Consider the following 24,353-nt stretch of genomic DNA (forward strand, 5'->3'; position numbering starts at 1 on the left):
GCCGGCTGCCGCCCCCTGCAGCCTCAAGAGCCCGCTGCGGGCCGCCGCGCAGTCAGCCGCCAGCCTTCCGCTCCCGCCCCGCCCCCGGAGGCTGAGGGCGGCCGCCTCCGGGACCGGCCTTTCAGCTCGCCGCCGCCGCCCGCCGCTCTGGCCCTACCTGGCCTCGAGCCCCACCTCCCCCGCACGCCACTGGCTCCCGGGACCCCCGCCGCTCGCCTGTCCACACGTCACCGGCCCCTGCTCCGCCCTCGGGCCCACGGCGCCGCCCTCGGGCCCACGGCGCGGGCTCCGCGCCACCGACGGCTCAGTCCGTGGACGGCGCCCTGCAGACCCCCGACCACCACGCGCACCCCTGGTGCCAGGCCGGCCGGCCCCCGACTCTCCCGCAGCGACCCGCCTCAGGCGCAAGCGCCGGCGCCCCCTGCCGGCCGGCCCTGCCTCACCACCCCGCGCCCGGGCCAAGCACCTGCCACCACGCCCAGCCGGCGCCCCTGAGCCAGTAACGCCCCGGCCCAGGAGGCGGGGCCAGCCCCAGTCCCGGCCTGCCGCCCACGCGCCCGCACGCCTCCGGCCCCCCTCCCCACACACGCACACACGCCCCCACCCCGCATGCCTTACCCCCGGAGCTCGGGCCCTGGGCCCTCGGCCGTCGCAGCGGGTCCTCGCGTCCAGACCTCGCGCTCCCGGCCTCGCCCCGGGCTCTGCCCTCGGCCGCCGGGGCCGCCCCCAGGAGCCACGCCCACCCGGAGGGCGGGGGTCGCCCCGCACGCCGCCCGGCCTTCACGCCACACAGCCGCGCCGTGCGGGCTGCCGTGGGCACGGGCCTCTGCTCCCAGAGGCCCTGGGCCGCAGAGCTGGGCCCCAGCCCGCTGCCCTGCCACCCCGAGCCCCTCCAGGCGTCCCGGCCTCAGCCGGCCTAGGCCTCGCTGTCGCCAGCGCCTGCTGACGGCGGAGCTCGCCCAGCTCCTGCAGATGCGCCTGGCGGGAGGCGAGGGCGACACGACCGCCCACTCTGCCAGACCTTCCAGAAGGCGCTTGGGCGCTTGCGGCCGGCGGGAGGGACCCTTGCAACCCGCGCCGCGCGCCCGGTGGGGGAGATCCCCTCGGGAGGCCGCTTCCTTCAGGTCTCCCGCTAGCGAGACCCGGCCTCCGCACACCTGCCCGCCGCCAGTGACACCCTGCACCGCTGGGCCTCGGTCTCCCAGCCGCGAGCCCAACTGGACGCGGAGCCGGGCTGCCAGGACCAGCGCCTCTGCTCGCCGTGCCCTCGTGTGCCCTCGTGCCCCGAGCACAGATCCACGGGCCCTGCCGTCCCCCCCGGGGGAAGGAGGCCCCGGGCTGCAGCTGTGGCCAGAGGGGCACGGGCCAGAGGGGCAGGGGCCAGAGGCCTCGCGGGCAGTGCACAGTTGGGTGTCCACCGGGCAGGGCAGGGAGCTCTGGTCCGAGCGGGCCCGCGTGGCGGTTGCTGGTGCTTGGGCTGGACCCGGCGGGGAAGGCATGGGCCCGAGACCCGGGCTCAGCCAGGGGAGACCCCCATTTCCATTAGTATGTACACTTTAAACGTTTTATGTAATTCTGTAATACAATTCATTAACACCCACCTCCTTCCTAGTAACACAATTCAAATGCTAAAAAACTGAAGCAAGATTAAGTTGAAACAGGTAGGTCCCTTATAGGATTATGAGCTCAGAATTCTGGCTAGTTACATGGACTGAAAAGTTAACTAAAAACAGGGATGGATGCAAACCATCTTTTCTTTTTTTTCCCCATTCTTTGATTTGCCAAACTGCCTCAGTTCAGTGAATATTCTGTGATGCAATACAAGTTTTAATATTGATTTCTGTATATGTATGACACATAGAGTCAAATAATGTTCTCTTCTACTATATTTGAAGCACATTCATTAGCTTCAAGCAGCTTGCAGCCAGCCTCATGGTGGAAATGCTTGATGAGTTGCTATAGAAACACAAATCAAAATAAGGTATAAAAGAAAGTTTCTTAGAAGAGATGACATAATTTGAATTTTGTAGAAGATAAGTTAAGGATATAAAGGAAAGTTCATTCCCATCAGAGGCCTAACAGGATAGGAGTATATACCTTGCCTGGAGTTTTTCAGAGGAAAAGTGTGGCGACAGGCATGGGAGGTAGTTGAAGGGGAATTACATATTATACCAATGTGGTTGAATATTACTTTGAATAGTATGGGGAGATTGAAGAAATTTAAGCCAGAATGAATATATCACATATGGAGGTTAAAATAATTCCTTTGGGAGAAATATGGAATATATATTGCAGGTGAGAAAAATGTCAGGATAGCAGGAGAAAAACCATTTAGTAATAGTCAGGGGGAAAGGGTTGGATTTTATAGGAGGCAAGAGATAGACTCAAGCTATTCCTTGTCAGTCTCATAGGAATTTCTTCATGAAATGCTCTCCATTCCCTGACATTTTTCTCCCAGGATTCTCTTCAATCTATTTGATATCTAGGATTAAATGATGAGCTGCCTCACAGGACAATCAGAATTTGTGTGTACTGTCATTACTATGCATAGTCCTTATAGAAACGTTTTTGCTGTTACATTCATTCACAATCTATGTACTGACTTCTAGGCAAGGCTCTGTGTATTAAGAATTATGGTATAAAAACCAAAGTCATAGTCATGATAGGGCATGATGCTTGCCCTTGTGGTTCTCAAAATAAAAGAGAGATAAGGCATGTGGAAAACGTGTTAAGAGTGTGGACCACATTTAAGGAGAAAATTCACAACAGTAGGTGATCTCTTCCCCGGGGAGTGAATAGGAATCCACCTGAGATGTTCTGTTTGAACAACAGTTAAAAAGTGAACATGATCACCAGGGAAGAGAAAGACTTCTTCTATAAACAGAGGTAGAGTAATATACAGGGAAAAGAAGTATAGCACAATGGGTTGTTTGGGCACCGGGTTTGTGTTAGGAGTACCAAGTTTTAATGTACATTTCTCCTCTGGATTGTCACTTCATGTTATAAAAGAATTGATGCTTCAATCTCAGCCTTGTTCATAAGCATCTAATGTGTCATCAAATGCCTATACATCTGTCCTTACATCCAACAAAACATCATTTCAGTGTCTGGAATGAGAAGAAAGTACTATCGATAGTCGCACGTCTACCTACCTGACGGCTCTGCTCTGGCAGCAAGTGAAACACTGGCCTGCTGAAAATATCAATCTGCGCATTTATGCACTTCCAGAACAAACATACCTCAGCTTGGGAGATCACAGCCCTTCAAGGTTATCCAGAAGACCCTGTGTTTCTCTAACTCCAGCTTCAGAGGGTGAGGGACAGGATTGGAGGACAGGAAAAAAGGTGATTATTGTCATTCCCTTGCTTAAGGACATCTAAGTACAAAGGATGAAGAAATCGGGCTTGCTCTATGTTGTTTATATAGCATTTAAAAGCTGTTCATAAAAAATCCATTGAGGAACCAATTAGTTTGCAGCTCATTTCATGTTTAAATACTTTGCCAACAATTTACCCCATATTTCATTTAAGCTGAAGTTGAATATCAAAAAGAAAATCTCTTCGGCATGGGCTTGATGCTAATTAACATCATTATGTTTCTTTCCTTGTTCTTTTAGCTAAAGGGTTCAGAGGTGCTAGGTGCATACAAAGTCAGTCAGACACTGTAATACCATTTGTTTTTGAACAACAATTTACTCTAGCTTTAAAAAGAACATATTGTGAATGGGCTTTGCCAGTACTGCTTTTGGATGTCATTAGGTTTACGTGGGTTATGGCAAGACGGATAATGAAAGTATACTTGTATTAAAAAACAACTCGAATGTATCATTTCTCCACATCCATGTTTCTAACTAAATATTCCCTTTACCATAATAACGAATTGACAATGCATTTATTTAAACGTTCAATTTAAAAGCAGCTTTGGAATTGATACAGTTATAGTGGTGAAAACAAAGATAACAGCAGGCTAAAAGCTTTGTGGAAATTGAAATGCTGGCAACCCCATTTAAATAATTTTGGTTCTACCCTGATTTGTCTTCCTTATATTAGAATAAGACTTGTTCACCTTAACTGTTGCCAATTTGGAAAGTTTAGCTGCTCTTTTTTTTTTTTTTTCCTTTTTTTTTTTATTAAACAGTTATTATGTGCCAGACACTGGATGAAATGCTTGCTTTCATTTTTTTTTAATTTTTAGTTTTTTAAAGATTTATTTTATTTATTTCTCTCCCCTTCCTCCCCCGCCCCAGTTGTCTGTTCTCTGTGTCTATTTGCTGTGTCTTCTTTGTCAGCTTCTGTTGTCAGTGGCAAGGGAATCTGTGTTTCTTTTTGTTGAGTCTTCTTTGTTGATGTCAGCTCTCCATGTGTGCAGGGCCATTCTTGGGCAGGCTGCACTTTCTTTCATGCTGGGCGGCTCTCTTTATGGGGCGCACTCCTTGCTCGTGGGGCTCCCCTACACGGGGACACCCCTGCGTGGCACGGCACTCCCTGCGCGCATCAGCACTGCATGTGGGCCAGCTCTACATGGGTCAAGGAGGCCCGGGGTTTGAACCGCGGACCTACCATGTGGTAGGCAGATGCCCTATCCATTGGACCAAGTCTGCTTCCCCAGCTGCTCTCTTTTGATGCCAAAAAAAAAATGCTTAGGGAAATCCCCGGACTTAGTAAATATTAATTAAACAACAACAAAGAAAAAAGAAAAATAATATTTTTTCTGAACCAAAGAACCAAGTTATGCTTTATCATTGTTATTTTCAAGAATGTTTCAAACCCAATAAGTGTGCTATAGAAGAAGTTTATGAAAAATACTACTGTACAAATACATATAGAAATAAGATTACTGTAAGAACAAATTCTATTTTCATGACATTTAATAATCTATAAAACGAAGGAAAAAACCTATTTCAGGTGTGTATTTAAATACCAACTGAATGTGAGGAAAATCAGGTGTTAAACACCCTTTAAATGAAATGATGTCTTTTATTTTAATTTGAGCTCATGTTGAACAAGTGTTTTAATATCTGATGCCTAGTAGACTCCATCAAGTAGTTAATTATGGTCATCTAGCCCTGACAACACAGGCACTCCAGCTATATACTAATTAGTTATATGGAAAATACAAACAGTAACCAGTGAACCAAGTCAACTCAGAACTGGAGGACAGCAGTTTTAACCAGAGCCATAAAGATGATTTAGTTAAACCTCCTCATATGTAGGATGAGAATCTATGTATTTTGGCTTTTAGATCATGCTTCCTTTCACACTGTATCATAATACTAGCCAAATTTCATTTCTGTGTGAACTGATTTAGGCTACCTACACTATCCCCCTTCCCCTGCATCTTCATATCCACTATCATCTACTGTCTCTCCTATATTCCACCCCCCACCTCCCATTCTTTGACCCACAAACTGTCTAACTCTTAATTTCTAATACCTTTGTCCTGTTTTCTGTCTGTTATCCACTCTTGAAACTATTAACTTTCTTTTCTTTTTCCCTCTCTCATGAAAACAATAGCTTTGTAGTTCATACCATATTCTGCCTATATTCAGTCATCTACTTCATAAAAGGTACTCTACCTACAGCTATAACTCTATACAATCTACATGAATCTAACCTCCATCCTCCCAGATCTCATATTCTTGCTTTGTTAACATACATTACTAATACTACTTTACACTTTTCCCTTGCTGACACAATTGCCTTTCCCCAACACTAATACTTTCTTCTAAAGTGAACTTAACCAACAACAAGTAACTTGAATAAGAAGAAAAAAGTGACAAAGAAAAGATATAACACCTATGCAAAAATAACAACTAATTAACCTCCAAAAGTAGACAAAGAAGCTAAGGAACTGATTAAATTCGACAAAATAAAGAGATGACCAGAAAGCAACAAAAATCTACAAACCAAACCAATAATCAGGAAAACATGACTGAATCCAATCAACAAACCAATAATCACGAAGGGGAGCAAAACTTGGCACAAGCAATGAAAGAACTCAGATCATTTATCACCGACAAATTTGATGCAGTAATGAAAGAGGTTAACAACATGAAGACATCACTTGGAGGGGAAATTGCAGACATACGCAAAAACATAACAGATATGATGGGAATGAACACCACAGTTCAAGAAATCAAAAATACACTTGCAGCAAATATCAGCAGGCTAGAAGAGACAGAGCAGAGAATTAGTGATGTGGAAGACAGTACATCAGAAATCAAACAGATAGTAGAAGGGGTCAATAAGAAGATAGAAAAAATCCAATTAGGATTTAGGGACCTGAATGACAATGCAAAACGCTCAAACATACGTATTATAGGCATTCCAGAAGGTGAAGAGAAGGGAAAGGGGTCAGAAGGAGTGTTGCAGGAAATAATGGCTGAAAACTTCCCAAATCTACTGAAAGAGACAGATGTCCATATCCAAGAAGCACAGCGCACTCCACAAGTCATAAACCCCAACAGGCCCACCCCAAGACATATACTTATCAAATTATCCAAGGCTCAAGACAAAGAGAAAATCCTAAAAGCAGCAAGAGAAAAGAAAACCATCACATACAAGGGAAGCTCAATTAGATTAAGTGCTGATTTCTCTTCTGAAACCATGGAGGCAAGAAGACAGTGGTATGATATAGTCAAGGTACTAAAGGAAAAGAACTTCCAACCAAGAATACTCTATCCAGCTAAACTAGCATTCAAACATGATGGAGAGTTCAAAATATTCACAGACAAACAGAAACTGAAAGAGTATACCAACAAGAAACCTCCCCTTCAAGAAATTCTAAAGGGAGTTCTGCAGGAAGAAAGGAAAAAACAGGAAAGGCAAAGTTGGAGGAGAGTATAAGACCAACAACAACAACAAAAAAGACAAAAAAATATATACAAACAAAATATGACAAACACAAATCCAATCAAAATATGGCTAACACAAATAATTCCTTGATAGTAATAACACTGAATGTCAACGGATTAAACTCACCTATCAAAAGATTCAGACTGGGACATTGGATAAGGAAATATGACCCATCCATATGCTGTCTACAAGAGACACATCTTAGACCCAGAGACGCATGGAGACTGAAAGTGAATGGCTGGAAAACAATCATACAAGCTAACAATAACCAAAAAAAGGCAGGAGTAGCTATATTAATATCAGACAAAATAGACTTTAAATGTGAAACAATTGTGAGAGACAAAGAAGGATACTACATTTTAGTGAAAGGGAAAATCTGTCAAGAAGATCGAACAATCATAAATATCTATGCCCCTAACAAGGGTGCCTCTAAATACATCAGGCAAACGCTGGAAAAACTAAGTGAAAGTATAGATACATCTACAATTATAGTGGGGGATTTCAATACACCACTATCAAATCTGGACAGAACATCTCAAAAGAGAATCACCAAAGAAACAAAACATCTGAATAGTATATTAGAGGAGCTCGATCTAATAGACATATATAGATCGCTACACCCAAACACAGCAGGATATACATTTTTCTCAAGCGCACATGGATCATTCTCCAAGATAGATCATATGCTAGGCCACAAAGAAAGGCTGAACGAATTCAGAAAGATTGAAATCATACAAAACATTATCTCTGACCACAGTGGAGTCAAGCTGGAGATTTGCAAGGGACAGAAGCCCAGATTTCACACCACGATTTGGAAATTAAACAGCACACTCTTAGAAAAACAGTGGGTCAAAGAGGAAATCTCAAAAGAAATCAATGACTACCTTGAAACAAATGATAATGACAATACAACATACCAAAATTTATGGGATGCAGCAAAAGCAGTACTGAGAGGGAAGTTTATAGCCATAAATTCATATATCAAAAAAGAAGAAAGAGCAAAAATTGAAGAACTAACTGCACATTTGAAGGAACTAGAAAAACAACAACAAAGTAACCCAACAGGAAGAAGAAGGAAGGAAATAACAAAGATAAGAGCAGAACTAAATGAAATAGAAAATAAGAAAGCACTTGAACAGATAAACAAAACCAAGAGCTGGTTTTTTGAGAAGATTAACAAAATTGACAAACCTTTAGCAACACTAACAAAGAAAAAAAGAGAGAAGATGCAAATACACAAAATAAGAAATGAGAAAGGCGATATCATCACTGACCCCACAGAAATAAAGACTATCATAAGAGGATATTTTGAAAAACTATATTCCAACAAAAATGACAATCTAGAGGAAATGGACAAATTCCTAGAAACACATAAGCAGCCCATATTGACGAAAGAAGAAATTGATGATCTTAACAAACCAATCACAAGCAGAGAGATAGAATCAGTTATCAAAAATCTCCCAACTAAGAAGAGCCCAGGGCCAGATGGTTTCACAGGTGAATTCTACAAAACATTCCGGAAAGAACTGACACCAATCCTGCTGAAACTATTCCAAAACATCGAAACGGAAAGAACATTACCCAACTCCTTCTATGATGCCAACATTACCCTAGTACCAAAGCCAAACAAAGACATCACAAGAAAGGAAAATTACAGACCAATTTCTCTAATGAACCTAGACGCAAAAATACTCAACAAAATACTTGCTAATCGTATTCAACAACACATTAAACGTATTATACACCACGACCAAGTGGGATTCATCCCAGGTATGCAAGGATGGTTCAACATAAGAAAATCAATCAACGTAATACACCATATAAACAGATTGAAGGAAAAAAATCACATGATTATATATATTGATGCAGAAAAAGCATTTGACAAAATACAGCACCCTTTCTTGATAAAAACACTCCAAAAGATTGGAATACAAGGGAATTTTTTGAACATGATAAAGAGTATATATGAAAAACCTAAAGCCAATATTGTTTACAATGGAGAAATCCTAGACTCCTTCCCTCTAAACTCAGCAACAAGACAAGGATGCCCACTGTCTCCGCTCCTATTTAACATTGTCTTAGAAGTACTTGCACGAGCACTGAGGCAAGAACCAGAAATAAAAGGCATTCAAATTGGAAAGGAAGAAGTCAAAATTTCATTATTTGCAGATGACATGATCCTATACATAGAAAACCCTGAGAGATCTACAACGAAGATTCTAGAACTCATAAATGAGTTTAGTAAAGTCGCAGGTTATAAGATCAATGCGCAAAAATCAGTAGCATTTCTGTACACCAATAATGAGCAAGATCAGGAGGAAATCAAGAAACAAATACCATTCACAATAGTAAATAAAAAAATCAAATACTTAGGAATAAATTTAACTAAAGAGGTAAAGAACTTATACAACGAGAATTATACAAGATTGTTCAAGGAAATCAAAGAAGACCTAAATAAATGGAAGACTATTCCTTGTTCATGGATAGGAAGACTGAACATTATTAAGATGTCTATCCTACCAAAACTGATCTACACATTCAATGCAATCCCAATAAAAATCAACGCAGCATTCTTTAAGGAACTAGAAAAACTAACTATGAAATTTATTTGGAAAGGAAAGAGACCCCGAATAGCCAAAGACATACTGAAAAAGAAAAACGAAATTGGAGGAATCACACTACCTGACTTCAAAACATACTATAAAGCTACGGTGGTGAAAACAGCATGGTATTGGCATAAAGAGAGACACATAGACCAATGGAATCGAATTGAAACCTCTGATATAGAACCTCACATATACAGCCACATAATATTCGATAAACCCACCAAACCCTCTCAATTGGGAGAGAGTGGCCTATTCAACAAATGGTGTCTGGAGAACTGGATAGCCATATGTAGAAGAATGAAAGAGGATTACCATCTCACACCTTATACAAAGATCAACTCAAGATGGATCAAAGACCTAAATATAAGAGCCAAGACCATAAAAACCTTAGAAAGCAGTGTAGGGAAACATCTACAGGACCTAGTAATAGGAAATGGATTTATGAATATCTCACCAAAAGCACGAGCAGCAAAAGAACTAATAGATAAATGGGACTTCCTCAAAATTAAAGCCTTCTGCACCTCAAAGGAGTTTGTCAAGAAAGTAAAAAGGGAGCCCACACAGTGGGAGAAAATATTTGGCAATCATATATCTGATAAGAAACTTATAACTTGCATATATAAAGAACTCCTATATCTTGAAAATAAAAAGATAAACAACCCATTTAAAAAATGGGAAAAAGACTTAAACAGACACTTCTCCGAAGAAGAAATACAAATGGCAAGAAAGCACATGAAAAAATGTTCCAAATCTCTAGCTATCAGGGAAATGCAAATCAAAACTACAATGAGATACCATCTTACACCCATAAGATTGGCAGCTATGAAAAAAACAGAAGAATACAAGTGCTGGAGAGGATGTGAAGGAAGGGGAACACTCATCCACTGCTGGTGGGAATGCAGAAGGATCCAACCATTCTGGAGGACAGTATGGCGGTTTCTCAAAAAACTAGCCATAGATTTGCCATATGACCCAGCAATACCACTACTGGGTATATACCCAGCAGAACTGAAAACAAGGACACAAACCGATATATGTACACCAATGTTCATAGCAGCATTGTTCACTATTGCCAAAAGTTGGAATCAACCCAAATGCCCATCAACAGATGAGTGGATCAATAAAATGTGGTATATACACACAATGGAATACTACTCGGCTGTAAGAACAAACACACTACAAACACATGTGATAACATGGATGAATCTTGAGAACCTTATGTTGAGTGAAGCAACCCAGACATTGAAGGACAAATACTACATGACCTCAATGATATGAAATAACCAAGCTGCCCTAGATAGCAAAAGACTGAACGATAGGCTTACAGGAAATCGGAGGGTGGAGGAAGGATATGAGCCGATGTCTGCAGGGGTGCAATTTAAGACGAGAGGGTGGTAAGTATGAACACAAAGAAGAGATAAAATGGGGGCAAGGGGTTACCTTTTGTTGGGGCTTTACGGGTTTGAGGGTGGCTGGGGAGGGACGGTTGGGTAACGGTGCCCAAAAGTGGGGGGAGGGAGGGGTAGCATACGAACACAGGAGAGGGACAGGAGGTGGTGGAGAGTAAAATGCCGAGAAAATCATAACAAAATATAATAAAGAGGGTTACCTGTTTAGAATGCTCGGAGGGGAGGGTCTGAAGCAGGACGGGCTCCTGGGGAATGTCTAAATGCTCATTCTGCCAGAGTGGGTGATACCATGGGGTAGAATCCCAAGTAGTGAGAGTGGGGGTGGACCCACATCCTGGGGAGGACTGATGCCACCAAATAGAGGGAACTCTATCCCTCGAGAGAAAGGGTGGCCCCCAGGGCATTGGGGCAGTTGAGCAGGTTAGGCCCTGAACACTATTCCATCTATCTCTGGAAGTGGCTCCTCAGGAAACGGAGGTTGGCTGTCACTGTGGGCACCAAGGTGGAAGGGAAAATGGACGCTAAATGTGTGGAACCAAAGTAAATGGGGGGCAAGAGAGGAGTTTCTTGAGAGTACACAAGGATGGATATAAAACATGTAATATTACACCATAACATATAGGAGATGATAGACTGATAATGTAAACCATAATGTAAAACATAGGATAACTAAAAATGTAAAGAACTGTGTATCCTAAAGTATGCACCATAATGTAAGCACAGATATTACCTTGTTAGAAAGCTAATGTCTCAGACTCTGTACATCACTTTAAGTAAATATGATGTGAATAGGGTGTAAGAGTATCGCTGTGGAAGGGAAAAGGTTCTGTGATGGATGTATGGGAGTGCTGTATATTGTATATATGCATTGCTGTGGTCTAGGACTCCTATGAAGAAATGCTGAATAATTAGTGGGGGGGGGGGGAAAAAGGATAGGATGTGGAAATTTTTTCAAGTCAACATTCTTTATCTAAGTTCTTTATTTAACTTTATCCAAGTTCTTTATCTATCCTTTAAACCCATCGCTATATGCCATTCCCTAGTAAGGGACCATGACATTATATTGGGCCTCAAGTTTCGGGGAGTTCTGGATCACAGAGTGTTTCAACAATGGCAAAGGAGGAATACTGGTATGGGATACCAATGACAGGTGATATATGGCTGACAGGGAGCTATACAGAACATATGTCCAGGGTGCATGGTAATGATTGGATATACTCATGGTGGCAACAATTGGAAACCACAGCAGGGGGGGTACTGGGTTCCTGGCCAGTGGTGCTCTGTCGTGGTCCCTAGGGGAGCAGCGACAGTCTCCCAGGTACAGCGGCGGGGACCGGGAGGGAGTGAGGGTTCAACGGTGAGCCCCTGATGCTAATGACTATGCTTGTGAGCTGATAAACCTAAAATAAGAACAAGGCCTAGAGCAACATTGTGCCTGGGAATTTCCTCCTGTCAGCCTTCATGTTACTCAAATGTGGCCAGTCTCGAAGCCAAACTCAGCATGTAAATGCAATGCCTTCCCTCCAGCGTGGGACATGACACCCGGGGATGAGCCTCCCTGGCAACGAGGGACCACTATCAAATACCAACTGATGATGCAACTGGAAAAGGACCTTATATGGAAGGTTGAATGCGGATCAGCAGAATATCCATGTCTACATAAAATACCATGACTTTAAAATGCTGTTTGACCTAAAGTAAGGGGGAAATGGAAAGGAGAAATGAGTTTATATGGCTACGAGTTTCTAAAAAAAGTCTGGAGGCTGGCAGAAGGATTGCCCTCATGCACAACTGAGCAGAGTCAGAGAGACAGATAAAGCAGATACAACCCCCAGATAATGGTTCCTTTGAAGGCTAAAGAGACCCATGAGAGTTATGGTCATGGCCGATGGGGTTAACTATCAGGGCAGATGGCCCCTCTTTGGAAATGGTGTGTATGTGTGATGAATCTGGACTCAGATGGCATCTCCCTTCATAAGTCTTTCATGCTAATGTGCCGGAGGTGCAGTTAACATTGGGGTTTAAGATATATTTAGGGGATTTGAATCTCTGGACCGACAATGTGATAGCCAGGTCCTGAGCCTCAACAGACTCCAGCACCTACAATCTGATTTATTGGACTTACCACACTCAGCTAAGATGGAGTTGAAGAAGGACAATCCCCACACCGTGGAGCCTAGAGTGATTACAACTGAAAATGGGAGGACTGCATCCAGCATCCATGTGGAATCTGAGCCTCCTCTTGACATAGAGGTGCAATGGACACAACCAATCCAATGTCCACATAGAAAAGGTGGCATGGAATTGGGAAAAGTGGACATGGTGGACGATGGGTATGGGGAAGGGCAGGAGGAGATGAGAGATGGAGGCGTCTTTGGGACATGGAGCTGCCCTGGATGGTGCCTCAGAGGTAATCACCGGACATTGTAAATCCTCATAGGGCCCACTGGATGGAATGGAGGAGAGTGGGGGCCATGACGTGGACCATTGACTATAAGGTGCAGAGGTGCCCAAAGATGTACTTACCAAATCCAATGGATGTGTCATGATGATGGAAACGAGTGTTGTTGGGGGGGGAGAGGGGGGGTGGGGGGGTGGGGATGAATGGGACCTCACATATATATTTTTAATGTAACATTATTACAAAGTCAATAAAAAAAATTAATTAAAAAAAAAAAATACTAGCCAAATTTGTCTCTTGTTGAGATCCCTGATTTACTGTTTTGCCCACATACTCTCTCGGTTTCTCTAAATATTACTTTATTCTCTCCTCCTATCAAAGTCTACTCTCAGGAACAGAGTACCTTCATTTATATAAAGAGTCTATTCTAGTTTTTCTCCTGAATCATTTTTTTAAGAGAAAATATTCAAATTAAAGAAGAGTTCTGTTTCCAGGTAAGTTAGAGAAACTATTTGAGGATTCTGGGGGAAAAAGAACAGATTCTGGATTGAGGGAAAATATGGAATTCAACTATAGACTTCAAGAGGAGTTCTGTTTCCAGGTAATTTAGAGAAACTATTTGAGGATTCTGGAAAAAGAAACAAACAGATTCTGGATTGAGGACAAATACAGAATTTAACTATAGACTATGACTACCAGGGTGGGGATTGGACAAATGTGTGATTTTAAGGGAATAGAGTATTAGAGGTTTTTGTGATGATGGAACTTTTCCTGGATGCTGATTGTGATGCTAGCTACATAAATCTAAAATTCATAGAGAGGAAGTACCAACAAAATCAATTTTACATAATGCTGACTTAATGTTTTAAGTGTAGTAAAAACGTGGGGAAAATACGAATGAGGGAACTGAAGTCCCAAGTAATGAAAGAGCACTTCATCCTTAAATTAATTCAGTTTTTAGGTCAACCATATCCAGGCAATAATAAAAATTGTTAGAGGTATAAGAATTGTTCAAAGAAGACTGCAGCCATATAAAAGTGGCCCACCATTTTTTTTGAATTGGGTATACATGGTACCAATAATTAGAGACTGGTAAACTTGATATTGTTGCAGTGTAATCTGAGGAGAAAAAGGTAAAATAAGAGTAAATTGTGATTGATTACAAAAGGAAACTATCAGTGGGATTCTTTTATCTAGTTAGAACTATATTTCATGTCAGAATAGTCTCAATTTCTTTTTTGATTTCTGGGCTGATAGGTCTGGGAACAACCATAGACAATGTCTATTGACTTAGCCTTCATAAAGATGTAAAGCTCACAGAAACCCACAGCATTCTACCATGGACAGAGATTCCTAGAGCATGAGGTCCAGGTCTCAGCACCACATTTTAAACAGAATAAATAAAGACATGGGTACATTTAGAGTGATGGATTTGGAGAATTAGCAAAATCAAAATAAACCCGATAACAATTACCAATTAATAAGACTGTGGTAGGAGTAAACTCATTACCTGATGTCAGGTATGCAATATTGTTGACGTGTTCATAGAACTTTATAGCTCACAACACTCTCAAGACTTTGAGAACTGTTAATAACTTGCTCTAGTTTATAAAGTAAGTTTCCAAGTTAAACTAAACTGTTTTTTCCCATGACCATTCTACTAAATCTCGCTTAAAATAGGGATGATTAAGTAAATGGGTGTATTTAAACTATGGGAGGTGGTATTTACGGAGAGAAGATGAGGGCGTAAGAAAGCAGTCTTCAGATATTTGCAGCACCTGAAGAGAACATGGAGATGGATTTAGTTCTTCAAATCCTGATTCACTGAGAGGATGATTACCAAGTGACTTCACTATGTTAGCATTGGAAGCAGTAGGAATGAAATGAAAAATAATGTAGCAGCCTAATTCCAAGGGGCCAAAAAGAGGATAAAAACACAAGTTTTCTGAAATAGATTTACTAATATCAGGATTTACTTTTCCAAAAACTAAGATTACACAAAAACAGATTTATCTACCTTTAAAAATTACTGGATTACCTACTGCTAGAAATGTAGATTTAAAAGGAAAGAATAAAAGCTACTTCCTTCCTTTTGAAGATGAAAATAACTTTTTCATGGTTGCATAGTTTTTTAAGATGATACTAGTTGTGAAAGAGAGTGAGCACACCTAGCAGACCTAGAATTAGAATGCTAATCTTCATGTTTATTTATTTCAAAAATACTCCTAAGAGACCTATTCTCTGCTAATAATACATCGAAAGCCATGGACTGGATTAAATAAAATGAAGTGTCCCTGTAAATTACCTACGATTGCCCATGACAAAATAAAAGTTTGTAGTGTAGTTATCATTGTTTATAGTTTTAGAAAATGATAAGCCAAAAAATGGAAGAAAAAGTAACAAAACCACCACCAGTATATCCTCAGGTACCCTGTATTCAAATTTTTAATAGCCTTATGTGAATAAATGTGAGAATATGAATCCAAATAATTAAATAATATCTGTATCATTGGAATTCAAAGAAGTTGTTTAGATCATACATTTGTAAAGAATTCGTAAATAAAGTAGCCAATGGACCAAATAGAGTCAACACGTCTGTTCCCTAACATAGACCTATATTTGGAGAAGTCCGTTGAAAAGACCATGTCACATTCCACTCTCACCCCAGGTCAGGACCCCATGGTGTCCTGAGCACTGTCATCAGCCAACAGTTCACTACGGTTATACCAGCTGCTACTGAAAGGAACTGCCTGTGGCCACCACAAGCCTCTTCACCTACCACCACAGTGAATCCCAAAGCTTCAGGAGGGGGACACGCGAGCAGACCCTGGAAACACCAGTCATTTATTCAAACTAGAAGTGCGCATCCATTTTTTTCACCTGATCAGATATTAGGGGATCTTAAATGCTTGCCACTTCCATTCGCTGGAAACCTCCTGAGAATTTTAGTATCAGTGTGAACTCCTCCCTGAAAGCACATTTAAATTCAGCTCTTAATCTTAGCTCACAAAACCACATCCCTAATGGGTCATTTTGGCAGACAGGTGACCCTGCATCCTACTTCCCAAAACATACTTCAGAAGGCAGGAGGTTTCTAGATCTTGAATTCGTTGCCATCCCTCCTTCCTGGTTCCTTGAGATAAACTGCCCTGGCTCCTGGAGCCCTGGGCTCAGTGCCAGCACTGACCCAACCCGACATCTGTGCCCCAGGCGGGTGCAGTGCCAGGAGCAGGAGCAGGAGCTGAGCCGGGACAAATCGCTGTGCCCGTTGTCACAGAACTGATGGTCTAAGAGGGAAGGCAGTAAGCAAATAAATGTGCACGTAAATAACTGCAGATTGAAATACGTATGCCAAAGGAAAGGAGTAGCTTGTCCAATGGGAGAATCTAAGAAAAAAAAAACTAAAAAGCTGATAGCTCTATGTTTTCAGCAGTTAACTAGGTGAGGTGTTCATCTGGTTAGGGAGGTAGGGTTGGTTCTGACCCAGCAGAAAACCTGAGCAGAGGATTCATGGAAGGAGGGAAGATTTTTTTAATTCTAAAAAAATAAAGTATTTAAAAATGTTTTAAAAATATATATGGGTTAGAGCGGACTTACTGATATTCTACTATAAAACTATTGTGACTAGTAATAGAAGAAATTATAGCATTGAGGAGGAAAAAGTGGCCACAGTAGGTGCTAAGGGCCGGGAGAGGGAAGAGATGTGATGAGGGGGCATTTTTGGGACTTCGAGTTGTCCTAAATGATTTTGCAGGGTCAGGTGCTGGACTTTACATATCCTGCCTTAACCCACTGAATGTACTGGGGGAGAGTGTGAACTACAGGGTGAACTATTATCTATGCGGTGCAGCAGTGCTCCAAAATGTGTTGACCGAGTGCGATGACTGTGCCGCAATGATGGGGGAGGTTGGTTGGTGTGGGAGGAGTACGGTGAGGGGGTGGGGGGATATACGGGAACCTGTTACATTTTTTAATGTAACATTGTTCTGTGTGTGATGTATATCTTCCAAAAAATACAATTTACAAAAATGATGGGGTAGGGGTGGGGAAAGGAGTATATGGGAACTTCTTATGTGTTTTATGTTTTTTAATGTAACATTCTTTGTGATCTATTAACTTTAACTTAAAAAGTGTAAAAATAAAAAAAAATAAAAATAAACCTGAAAATAAAGAAGGAAATGAAGGAAACGTCATGGCTGCAGCTCGAGAAGGAGGCGGCCAGCTGCAGTCCTGCAGGCCCTGGTGAACTCTCGAAGGACACAGCCCCTCTCATCGGAGTGGGGAGTTGTTGAAGGGCTTCAAGGTACAAGTGGCTGACAGTTCTGTCCTTTGCCTTTTTCCACCAGATACGCAGAAGATGTTGGAAGCTTGTCATGGGAGGCTGTGGGTATGGGAAGGAGTAAGCATGACAAAGAATACTATGTAACTATGTAGGAGTACAATTTGTGTAAATACATTTATTAACAAGCAAATAAAGTAATCCTTGCTCTCAAAAAAATCTGCTTCTTCAAAATCTGAATGCCCATGGACTCTACAAAAAGTGTATTTGCATAATTGAAGAAGCGCGTTGATGTATTACATTTCTGGAGCCCTCGTGGGCCCTTCCCAGGGGTCTAGCTAATGACTCCAGTTGCTTCTTTCCATCCAGGCACACTCCATAAACATTGTGGCTAATATGTCTGCCCAAGGTCTAAATATCTGAAGAGTGAAGCTGAAATTTTGCCAGTATTCCTGTGGTTCTAAGGCTGCCTGAAGTTAACTGTGACAAACTAGCCATTTTAGTGAATCATCTGAGCAGTAGCCTCAGCAGCACTGGTGCAAATTTTTTCAAATTGACATGAAGGAAGTCATAGATCTCTGAGCTGAAACATGCTATTGTAGTTTTCTGTGTGCCAAGAAAGCTAAAGAAAATAAGTGTAGCAAGCCAGCGTGAATGCAGAATTCACAGCAGAGCATGAATATACGAGCTTCGCTTGCAGGATGGAGGATGGGTATATCTACATTTACAGGAGGCTGGATTCTTGCAATGGGTTTTAAGTAATCTTAAAATCTATGGTTCATACTGGGAAATGGTAAGAAAACTTCAGGAAACAAAACAGGAGGAATGTTCACACTAAATGTACAAAGGGCAAGTGACAGAAGTGACCTAAAAGCTAAATTGTCTGCAGTGTCGCATGAATTACCTCAGTTAATAGTCATATCAGTTCTTGAAAGAGGTGGTACTATTATCTCTGTTTTACAAATGAGGCTATTGAAGAAGTAAAGTAATTTGCCCAAGTAACAGAATTAGCAATTTATTCAGTTAGAGTCTGAGTTATGAATTAAGCTTAACCACAGTGCTGTCCCTCGGGTTAAAGTTGGACCCCGACTGCAGAAAGTGACCCCAAAAAAGGGAGACTCCCTTTCTGGAATATAGGAGACTTTCGGTTTAAAAAGATAGATTAAATACTGCAATTTGTTAAATTAGAAGTATCTACATTTAACTAGCCTCCTCCTAAAACTTATTTACAGACTCAAAGTAACTGCAAAACCTGTTGTCAGTGAGAAAACGAGGGGAGACCTTGGACTGCCTACTGCCGATTGCACTCAGATACTAGGCCCCTAAGGCAGCATTTAGTAATGCACATTTTTCAGGGAAAGGCAAAAATCCAAGGATGGCGCTATGCTGTACCTAACAAAAATAAAGGATTTTGACAGTGTTACTTGACATAAGCTAAAAATAAAAAACAAAAAAAAAGAGGGAGTTTTTTGCCACAGGAGACAATATTAAATATTTGGCTAAAGCACCACAAATTAAAAGTTCTGACGAAGTAAGTATGGGTCAAATCCTAAGGTCTGTCTTTTTCATCAAGTGAAAGACCTCCATTATCTGCTTGTTTTCCACAGAAATCGTGCCTCACCCTCAATCTGACTCCTACTGGCTAAGTTTATCTATTTGCCCTTTATAACCTTTCTTGATTCTCTTTGTCTTTGTTATTCTCCACTTGCCTCCCATTCCCCAGCTTCCACATGTACCCAAATACATGCTTAGTTTACTTAATCTTTAATATGATTTGTTAATTCCATTACATGCATGCTGCATATGCTGCATATTTTCTCTCCTTAGATTTGAGTGTTTACCACTCTTCTACCCACCCCTGCCTCTCTCACTCTTCCCATTTGTAGCAGTTTGATATTACTGGTGAATTCCAAAAATAAATATTGGATTGTGTTTGTAAACTGTTCTCATCTTCTGGGTGTATAGATATATTAGGGTGTGTTGGATTTGGAGGTTTTACTTTACTTGATGAAATAATGACTAAGCCTTTGATTGGGCCACTTCAGTAGATGTTGAGTCCCCGCCCCCTCAGTGGATGGGAACTCACAGAGAAACTGCACCGCAGAGAAGGGAGGTTGGAGTTTTCATATTGGAGCCCGGGAAGTAAGCACACAGAGGAGCAGAACAGCTGAGCCCAGAGAGAATCGAGCCACGGGGAGAGAGATAGAGCCGGTATCTGATAGTCAACAGCTGGCCTTGTGGAGCAAGCAGGGCAGCTGAGCCTGGAGAGAAACAAGCTCCAGAAAGCGTGGAACCCAGGAAGCCTGAACCCTCACAGACGTCAGCAGCCATCTTGCTCCAACACTTGGCGACAGACTTTGGTAAGGGAAGTAACTTATGCTTTATGGCCTGGTAACTGTAAGCTTCTACCCCAAATAAATACCCTTCATAAAAGCCAGCTGATTTCTGATATTTTGCAGCAGCATCCCTTTGTCTGACTAATACACCATTATGCCGATAACTTACCATTTCAAGAAAGTCTTCCTGGACCAATCTGAAGGAATCTGTTATAACTATTCTAGTAGAGGGTTGTAGAGAAGAAATAAATCAGGCCAATAAATATATTTCTTCTTTCTCCTTTCAGTAGGCCTCTGAAATAGAGAAAATTAGAATATCTGTGTACCAGTACTTGCATTCAGGTACACTACACACAAACAAGCCAGTCACACACAGACATGAGCCAGAGAGAAGCATCCTGTTTAATTATACAAGTTGGGTTTTTTTATTTTTTATTTTTGGTGTTTTTAACCAACTATTAATTAACTGATATGAATGGAAAATGTGTCATTAATAATTTAACACAAGTATTAGTTATTGGGGTTCTGGAAAACTAGTGAAACAGTTGTGCTAATATGTCCCTCAGAGAACGTGTAGACCTGCCGGAGGGAAAGAAAATGCAGCAAAGGGCTAATTTGGGGTCACACTCAAAACTTATTTATCATAGAAGTTAGAAGAGCAACAACCTCTGGGGGTGAGCAATTCCTGTGAAAACGGACTGGGAAGCCAGGGAAGGCCTTGTGGAGGTTGGGTCTCCTGACCTTGGCAGTTGTGTGTGTGCCTGTGTAACTTCCTCAAGTTTTGTACTTAAGATACGTGTGCTTTACAGTATGTAAGTTATTTTTCAAGAAACATTTTTTAAGTTATCAAAAATAAAGACCCATAAGGTAGGTTTACTATCAGGTATTAATTTCCTACTATGTTAGGTAATCTACACATTTTTCTTAAGCTCTTTGACGTTCTGGAAAAGTATATATAGTCCTTCTCTATCTTTTTTTTTTTTTTTTTTTTTTTTTTTCTGAGGTACCAGGGCCAAGGATTGAAACTGGGACATCATAAGTGGGAAGCCAGCACTCAACCACTGAGCCACATCGGCTCCCCTGAGCTGGTTTTCCCATTTGTTTGCTTGTTGTTTTGTTGTTGTTGCTGTTGTTTGTTTCTAGGAGGCATCAGGAACTGCACCTAGGACCTCCCATGTGAGGAGCAGGAGCTCAACCACTTGAGCCACATCCACTCCTTGACCTCTTCTTTTAATGAGAAATTATTGTTTTAAAAAAAGCTCATTTTATAAAGTCAACATGGAAAGAGCTAGTTGTTAATGTATTAAAATCTCAAAAATAAAAAGATAACCAAGGTTGCTCCCACCAGTAAAGCATGGTGAAGGAAATTATGCCCATCAATTTCTCTCCCATTCTTTTACCCCAAGTCTCAGGCACAAGCTGAGAGCAGTTCATTGGTATCTAAGAAGGAAAATATCCCTTGTAGGAAATTAGGTATATATTCAAATATTCATTGACTATCTACTATAAGCAAAGGTAAATCCAAATTTAGGGACTTATAGTTAATAGAAGTACAGATGACTATTTAAAATAAAATGAATACATTTATGAGTGCACAATTATTTACAGTCTATACTTATTTATGAGAGGGGAGATTATAATAAATTACAGAATTTAGCAATATTAAAAATCATCACAAATCTGGGGAAAAATTAATTAATTGCCTGACAACACCTCTAACATATATATTTGCCTGGATTTTCATCTGCATACTCTTTGCCAAAACTATTATGATATCTTTTGTAGAAAAAATAAAAGATAATTCTTGCCTCCAACATTGTTGTCTGAAATGTGTTATTTATCAATAAATGCTTAGCACTGTTTTTTGTTCTTCATAACTTACAGGGAATATGAATTACATTTACTGGATTGTAAAACTGGGGGGATGCTCTAAAGTGTGCTTTGAATATAAGCTGTAAGATTTTAGAATACTTCAATTATCTTGTGTGCTTGCTATCTGAAGTATTTTTTAAGTGATATTGAATACCTAGTTTGTTGTCAGTGTCCTCACTGCACTGGCCTATTTTAGTTTTAGGTTATCTTGCTCAATGTCAGTGTTTCGTTTCATATGATCAGGAGATTGAAAATATTTCCAGTGGGTTCGTATGCTCTAATCCTCTTAATTTATTGGTTTATCAAACATCAAGAGTTTATTCACCAGGCAAAGCTCATCTCTTTCTCTTAATGTGTTACTGAACTCGTATGATCTGTTATTTTGGTTAAAATTTATACCAAAATATTGCCATGTTTCCATTGTTTTTTTAAAACTCATCTTTATACTTTTTCCATAATGCTCCTTTTATCTGAATTTTCTGTTTAGTTAATTGTTGGATACACATGTACTATTTAGGGTTTGGCTGGTAAGTGAAAGAACATAAACGTTTTCTTCCTGTGTCCACGCAGGCGTCGGCCCTTTCTCCCGTGCTTGACTGACCTGCCCGCGTCCTGGGCATCTGAGCAGCGGCTCCTCCGCTCCCGCGTGAATCCGCCGGTGGCAGGTGCAGGAGGCTGAGTCAGGAAGCCCCCAGGGCACTTGTCCTCAGCCTCAATCCACGTGCCAGGCAGGACCCAGGTGCATGGAGGACCTCCTGAAGGCGCTACCTTTAGTTAAGGGGTTGCCCGACGGAATATGGGACCCCTTACTCCAGATTCCTGGAGAATTTTAGGGGCGGGATAAATTCAGATACAGAGAAGCTCCAGGGAGGAGCGAGAAGTCAGCGAGCACAGGCAGAGCAGACGCCGGAGAAGTGGGCAAAAGCCTGGGGAGGGCGCGGGCCTGGCACTGCAGGGAGGGCACTGCCTGGGGAGGGTGTGGCCTGGCCAGCCCCTGGCCTTGGACTTCCAGCCTCAGTGACCTGGAACCTTCAGCCCCATTGTGCAGCCAGCGGGCGGCCTTTGTCCTGTGGCCCGGCAAGCCGCGAGCCATGCGCTTGTGTTCCTAAAAGCTCTTCTAATGCCAAGAGGACTGGGAATGACTCAACTGTACAGGAAAGTGACTCCGAAGTAAGGGAAGATATTCTACAAAGTCAAATGAAATAATTCAGCAAGTGAACCTGCCCTCAGTTCAATGGTAAAAGTGCCTGCGGCCCTCCAGGTCACCTAGCTAGAAGGGCAGGACCACGCGTGCTGAGATGAACGTGGGGAAGAGGCAGGCGTCTTACTGGTAGTGGATAAAATAGCTTCCTTTTGTAAATTTTACAAAATCGCGTAACCTTGTGACTTAACCATCTATACTCAAATTTCTGAGGACTTCCTATTGTCAAAATGAACCTGTAGCACAGGTGTTTGGGCTCCTTCCCTGGAGGTTCTGATTGGACAGGCTTAGAGAAGGCTCCTGGATGGTTCCGTGAGTGTCCAGGTGATTCCTGTCCTTAGAAAGGTTTGAGCACTACCGCAGCCTCTGCCAGGGACAGGTGAAGCGTAACACATGTCTACTGCTTTGTTGCACACCAGTGGCTTGTGAGTCTAACTAACCTGATATGCAATCTGATTCACTGAGGCTACCACGTGTTTGTGCTTTTAGCATCAGGGCCTGGGTGCGCTGGGAAGTTCTGCAATTGCTGAGGAAAGTGCCGGGGACCACATCCCTGGAGAGAAATGCTGCCCTTTATGTGACTATCATAATTAAATGCATCCATCTTTGCATGCCTATTTACAACAATTACTGCTACAAAATTGTTCTCAATCTCCTATTCCGTGTATTTCAGGACCTAGAAGTGATGTGAGCATCTTTGTTCCCTGATGCTGTTTCTGAATTAGTCAGAGTTCAGTCTGGGAGCACAACCTCTGCAGTTGCCAAGATTGATTACAGGAATCAGATCACACACAAATGTTAAGGAGGAGGTGGAGAAGAAAGTTTCTGGAGGGAGGAGTGAAAGGATCAGACAAAGCTACGAGCCAGTTCTAAGTGATGGTGCAGGTGGACCAGGGAAGCTTATAGAAAAATCAGAGGGGCCATACACACCCAGTACCAAAGATGGAAGTGCAAAGAGGGAGCTTGTCCACAGGAACCTCCTACCTCCACGGCGCTACCATCCCTGCATCTGAGGCTCCTGCTGGCCAGCTGACCCGGGCGTCAGAAGGGGAGCCAGGTGTGAAGTGGGGGACGATGAGGATAAGTCCACCCAAGGGCACCTCAGGGGTGGCCTTCAGCTGCTCTGAGCACAGTGGCTTCTAGGGGTGAAGTCTGCATGCATCACATCAGCCTTCCAGATAGCGTGCACGTTCATCTTTGGGCTGAGTTTAAATCTAGAACCATCCAGGGACAGGGTGTCTAGGAAATACACCAGCCAAACCACCTTGATATAGCACAATACGCTTCACTGAGGCTCTTGAAGAAATCCCTGTTCATTAGTGAATCCATGGAAATTTGTTAGTAAGTGGTATGCTGATGAATGTTTAAATGCCTGTGTGGTAGAAAAAAAAATAA

The 24,353-nt window shown here is 42.2% G+C and overlaps 1 long non-coding RNA gene across 1 annotated transcript; it reads right to left on the reverse strand.

Moving 5' to 3' along the window:
• Window positions 1–15,211: 15,211 nt before the first annotated feature.
• On the reverse strand, window positions 15,212–24,330 carry LOC131275580 (uncharacterized). The gene is made up of 3 exons (XR_009183005.2): window positions 23,943–24,330; window positions 20,055–20,179; window positions 15,212–17,651 (listed from the first exon to the last, which is right to left on the reverse strand). It is a non-coding gene; the product is annotated as an uncharacterized lncRNA (long non-coding RNA).
• Between the last annotated feature and the right edge of the window lie 23 nt (window positions 24,331–24,353).

Source organism: Dasypus novemcinctus, chromosome 23 (genome assembly GCF_030445035.2).
Source record: "Dasypus novemcinctus isolate mDasNov1 chromosome 23, mDasNov1.1.hap2, whole genome shotgun sequence".
In the NCBI taxonomy this organism is placed as follows: Eukaryota; Metazoa; Chordata; class Mammalia; order Cingulata; family Dasypodidae; genus Dasypus; species Dasypus novemcinctus.